Below are 5,131 nucleotides of genomic sequence, written 5' to 3'. Positions count from 1 at the left end.
CTGGGATCTTTCTGGATAATAGTATATGTAAAGGGTTCCCTACAATTAAGCATATTCCATACTTGATCGAGATGTTACTAACACAATGTAAGCTAACACTTAAAAATGTATTAAGATGTTTTAAAGTGAGAAATTGTCATAAGTTTCAAGATCTCTGTTTCCAGTTCAATTAATTTTGAATATTCTTTTACTAATTTGAGGGGATTCTAAAAGTATTAAAGCTCTTAAGTTCTGTTTGGCTAAAATTTCATAGAGTGGTAGGTTAAACCTTTTCAATGATCTCAGGATTAGCCTTAGCTTTCAAAGCTCATACAAAGGAAAGTTCTATAGTCCTTTCATCTGAGATGTTATTTTCTTTAGGATTATGAGATAATGCATATCTGGAACAACACTCATTCATCCAGGTTTGTGGTTTAGCTGAAAGTCAGTCCAAATTCCTGTAATCGCAAGTGACATCTGGCTAAACATGCACTTGGGTCAAGTTTAGACCTCAGCCACTATAAAGGGCTGTGGTTAAGACAGCATGCTCAACTTGACACCTCCCAAACAGTGGAATACATGCTCAGTCCACACCAACATAACAAGCTAAAGTTGCATTTTTTTTTTTTTTGTTCTCTGTAGCTCAATATTTTCTTTTAACAGCCTTCAAGATTTTTTTGTCAAAAGATTTTCTGGTGTTTGTATGGTGCTTCTTCAAGAACTTAGGCTAAAAAATGCTCAAAACCTACACACAGTGTCTCCTAGTGTCAATCAAATTATAAACCAGAATTTCAGAGCATTAACCAGTAGGTCCAAAGGCAAGAAGCAAGTCACAAAATCTGAACAGGCAATTTATGAAATGGAAAAAAAAAATGACTAGTTTGAAGGTAGAACACATAGCAGAAAATCTATCATTCAAAATCAACCAAAATTCAGCTGTACTTTAATCAAGTTGTATCAAAACTAGGGAGCTACAGATCTGCTTGCACCAGGTGTTTCAGATGAGACTTAGTGACAGGACTTAGCCTCTTTGATTCTCATTACCCATTTTTTGTATGAATGCATATTGACCTTCTCTCATAATTATTTTCCTTGGCTCTGAATGAGACACTGAGTTTCATCTCATAGTTCCTCCAGGGCCTGGAACTGGTCAGTCTTGCTTACATTTTTAAGGGTTCAGAAAGAAAAATTACTCTTTCTGGATCAACGCTGATAAATCTCTTTCCGCATCTTACATCACTGCAGAACTGACAATTCCAGTTCTCTCAACTATCTAGCAGTACTGAATTTAACACTGTTCTGTTGAGTAAAGGCCAGGATAAATGTCAAGTAGATGACTGTACCTGTCAACAATGTTAGACTTCCAGTGAATATGTATTCATGCTATATGGCAGAAGTTACCACCCATGGCATTCAATGACTGGACATCCCTCACAGCAAAAAAAAAAATTGTTTAATTAGAAGCAAAGCTTTCTTAAGAAAAGTCTCTTGTATGCCTCATTCCACCTAAATTTCATTGTCCCAAATCCTCAATATGGTAGAGTTAGAAAATAGCAGTGAAAAGGAGAATTAATGCTAAAGGAGGCAGACAATCCAAGAAAGTGCACATTAATAAAAGTGAAGAGTAGCACGTAACAGAGGGGAATCACAAAACTTGTGGTGCACTGCAAAATATACAGAAGGAGAAAAAAGAAAACTATAGGACAACAGATAAAAAAAGTGTCCCAAACCCACTCTAGGAAGAGTTGAAGAAAAATTAGATACATATTTTATTTAGGTTTTGGGGGGTGGGGGGGAGGCATGTAACATCTAATTTAGCTTTTCTTTGGACAACTCCTAAGCTATTTCTGCACTTTTCTGCTTCTAAAACTCTGTTTTTCTTTTTAACGTGTATATTTTTTATTCCTTGTATGCTCTGTACTGCTACTACTATTTTTTAAGGTGGCCCCTCTTTGTTATTGTATTTACAGCTCCATCCTACTCCTCCCCAGGGCACTTTTTAACTGCCTCCTTTTCCCTTTGGCTCTGAACTGAAAGTAACACCTACACTGTTGATGGCTTGGTCACGGTCTCGTAATTACCCCCAGCTGTTTGTCCAGGAGGCTTTCTTTCTGGAATTATAACTTGTTTGTACATTTTTCTATTGGTCAGATGTGGAAAAGCCTGTAATCTGAAATAACTGCATAGTAGTTCATGTATTAACCAGATCACCTTCTGTTTACATATGATTTCCACTTAGCATTTTCTTACTTTTTCAAAGATAAGCCTCAAGTTCAACACTTTTTTTCATTAAGCATTTCCTAAAGGTTTTTCTGGGAGTTGGTCCAGCACCCATTTATAACAGCTTTCAGTATATTAATATTTGGTAGTACTGCAAATAGAGTTTCACGTGGAATAAAGACTGCCCAGGCAGTGTCATTGAGAACCACAACTTTTTTCCCCCTAAACTTCTGCTCGAGTTCCTTGTTTTGCTGGATGCAAACCAAACAGGTTTGTGAATGAAGCATTTCCAGAATTTTATCTAATAGTCTTTGGAGTGATCCAGTCTACCACATGGAATAAATGTATAGAGTGATATGGGGTAGAATACTTTAAACTGAGATGATACAGAAGTACATAACTCTGGTGAGTTAAAACTCTTCCTGGTAAAAACCAGTAGTTTACACAGAGTTAAATACCAACCATCCAACATTAAGGCTATGAACACATTCTTCAGCTCAAATTCTCTATCTTTTCTTGTCAGTATGATTATAGGCTCAGATTCAATGTAACTGATGTCTAAGGAACTTTAATTTTCCTTTGATAAACTGAAAAAAAGTAATTTCTTTAATCTTAATCCAAAGGGCACAGTGTTACAATGGACTCCTTGTGAGTTTCACCAAAACATGTGAAAATCTGTTCTTATCTCCAGAGCCCTTTACTAGAAGCCACTACAATACCCTGCCAGATACAGGGGTGCAGGCAGTGGATTAGTCTGGAGCAATTAGCTATCAACACTTGGTAGTTGTTGGTGTGGTGGGAGAGAGGTATATGTATAATTTCCCATAAAGGAGAGAGTAAAAATAATAATTGGTTCAGAAACAATCTAGGTAGAACAGAGAGAATATGACAGTAAGTAGGAGAGCCCAAGGCCCTGCACATTAAAGATGAGTTCTCCTAACTGGTGCTGGGGGAGTGTGAGAGAGCAGAGGAAGTGTTTGAATTTTGGGTTCTACTAATTGCACTGTTTTGCCTCAAAGTCCTGTTTACAATTGTCTGGACAGACACACAGACAGTCTTAAAATATTTTGTGCAGAGGAGGGCTGTACTGCTGCAACCATTATAAGAGACTTACAGGATCTGAAGTCTATAGCAGAAGTGAAAAATGGAGTTTATAATGTGTCAGTGCTATAATGTAGAACCACTTTTTTAGCCCTGTTCTCTTTCTTCTCCATAAATGCATACATGCTCCTGAAATGTTCATACCCACATTTTCTGTAGATATGTACATGGCACATACAACATTTATCTGTATTTTAATTTGTTGCCTCTTATATTTTGTGCATTGCTCCATTTAAGAAGAAATATAACATGACAGAAGTTGGGCTCAAAGGAATTCGTCGTGTCTGTACTGTCAGTGGAATGAAATGTCTCTTTCTCCTATCCCTTGTTCCCATTTTCATTCAAATTGGACGGAAGAAACAGTCCTAGCAGATTCAGCTTGTCAGCTATATTACTGGTAAAAATCTGTTTGGAAACCAGATTCCTCCACATGAAAATGTGTGTGTTAATTAGCCCCTTTTGTGTCAGCCTGTTTCTGAGCCAAGTCTGAAGAGTCATTTGAGGGCACCGAATGTCTGTTCTGAAGAGAGGCTTACGCGATTGAGAGTGTCATGACCACTTGAAAAACTTTCTTCAAGGATGAGAACTTTTCTGTTGGCAACATGTTATCAGGAACATCTAGTCCAGCACCATCAAGGATTTTTCTGTTTATTTTAAAAACATGCAGACACTACAACTCCCTTTGGTTGTAGTGATACAGGGAATTGAGGGCAGAAGAAAAAAATGTTCAGAGAGATTGATTTAATGAACTAAATACAATTTATCATTAATAAGTGCCTGGCTTTAAGTGCCACAAGTTTACCTATCCACTCCGGCTCCATCTGCAATGATTTTAAGCACAGATCAAAGCCAAGAAATACAGCTATGACTTAGGAATTTCAGTCCCTATTAAGAAAACTGGCAAGGGTAAACTGAGGGCTGTTGGTCAATCTACTACCAGCAGAAAGAGTAAAGTGCAATGGTATCTGCATGATGTGTGCCCATTTTTATTAAAAGGTTGTACTTATACACATTCTCTTTTTGGCTTTTGTGGCAAACAAGGACCAAACCCTCCTGATTTCACCAGCTGATAGAGGGTCCCAATCCTCCAGACTGAGCTGGAGCAAACAAGGCAAAACTAACCAATTTCCTAACAAACCCAGCAAGTTTCTTCATTCCCTTCCCCCACACTAAGTCCATGTACTCACTTTATCTTTCCCACAACTCTTGTCTCAAAGAAGCACAAGGGTTATTTTTTCTCATAACCACCCTAAGCTGCATTTCTGAGAGGACACTACTTCCTTCCATTCTCAGCAATTTCAGAGGCTGCCAGAGGCTGCCCCTCTTCCCAGAAGTCACTCACAAAGTCAACAAGCAGTTTACCCTCTAACTGTTTTGATGTTGGCCTGCCTTCCAGCAATTCTCAGCTGGCACATAGTCTCCTGCAGACTATAATCAGCTTGGCACATGTTAAAACATCCATGCCAGGGCTATGGCCAGAACAAGTCAAGTCAACTGCTGTGCTGCAGTTACAGTTTGCCTTGTTACAGTTTCAGCAACACACTCAAGACCAGATTCTCTGACTGCCCACATTGTCTAGCACTTCACATCTCCTTTATGCGAAACTGAGAGCATTGCAGTTTTAATGTCAAGAAATAAACCTTAAGAGAGCTCTCCTCCAGCATGCTCTGAATTCCTTACACAGCTTAGATGATCCGGATTCCTGCCAGCCCACCCCAGTATTCCAAAACATCACGCCTAACACAGCACAGCCCATCCTGCCCCAATCTTGTATCAGACTTCTTAACCCCTGTAGCTCTACGTAAGGCATGTCCTTTCCAAAACCCTGCTG

The sequence above is a fragment of the Corvus brachyrhynchos genome, unplaced genomic scaffold (genome assembly GCF_000691975.1).
Source record: "Corvus brachyrhynchos isolate BGI_N302 unplaced genomic scaffold, ASM69197v1 scaffold56, whole genome shotgun sequence".
Lineage (NCBI taxonomy): Eukaryota > Metazoa > Chordata > Aves > Passeriformes > Corvidae > Corvus > Corvus brachyrhynchos.
The sequence above is the reverse complement of the archived record's forward strand: the minus strand, read 5'-3'. Positions refer to the sequence as shown.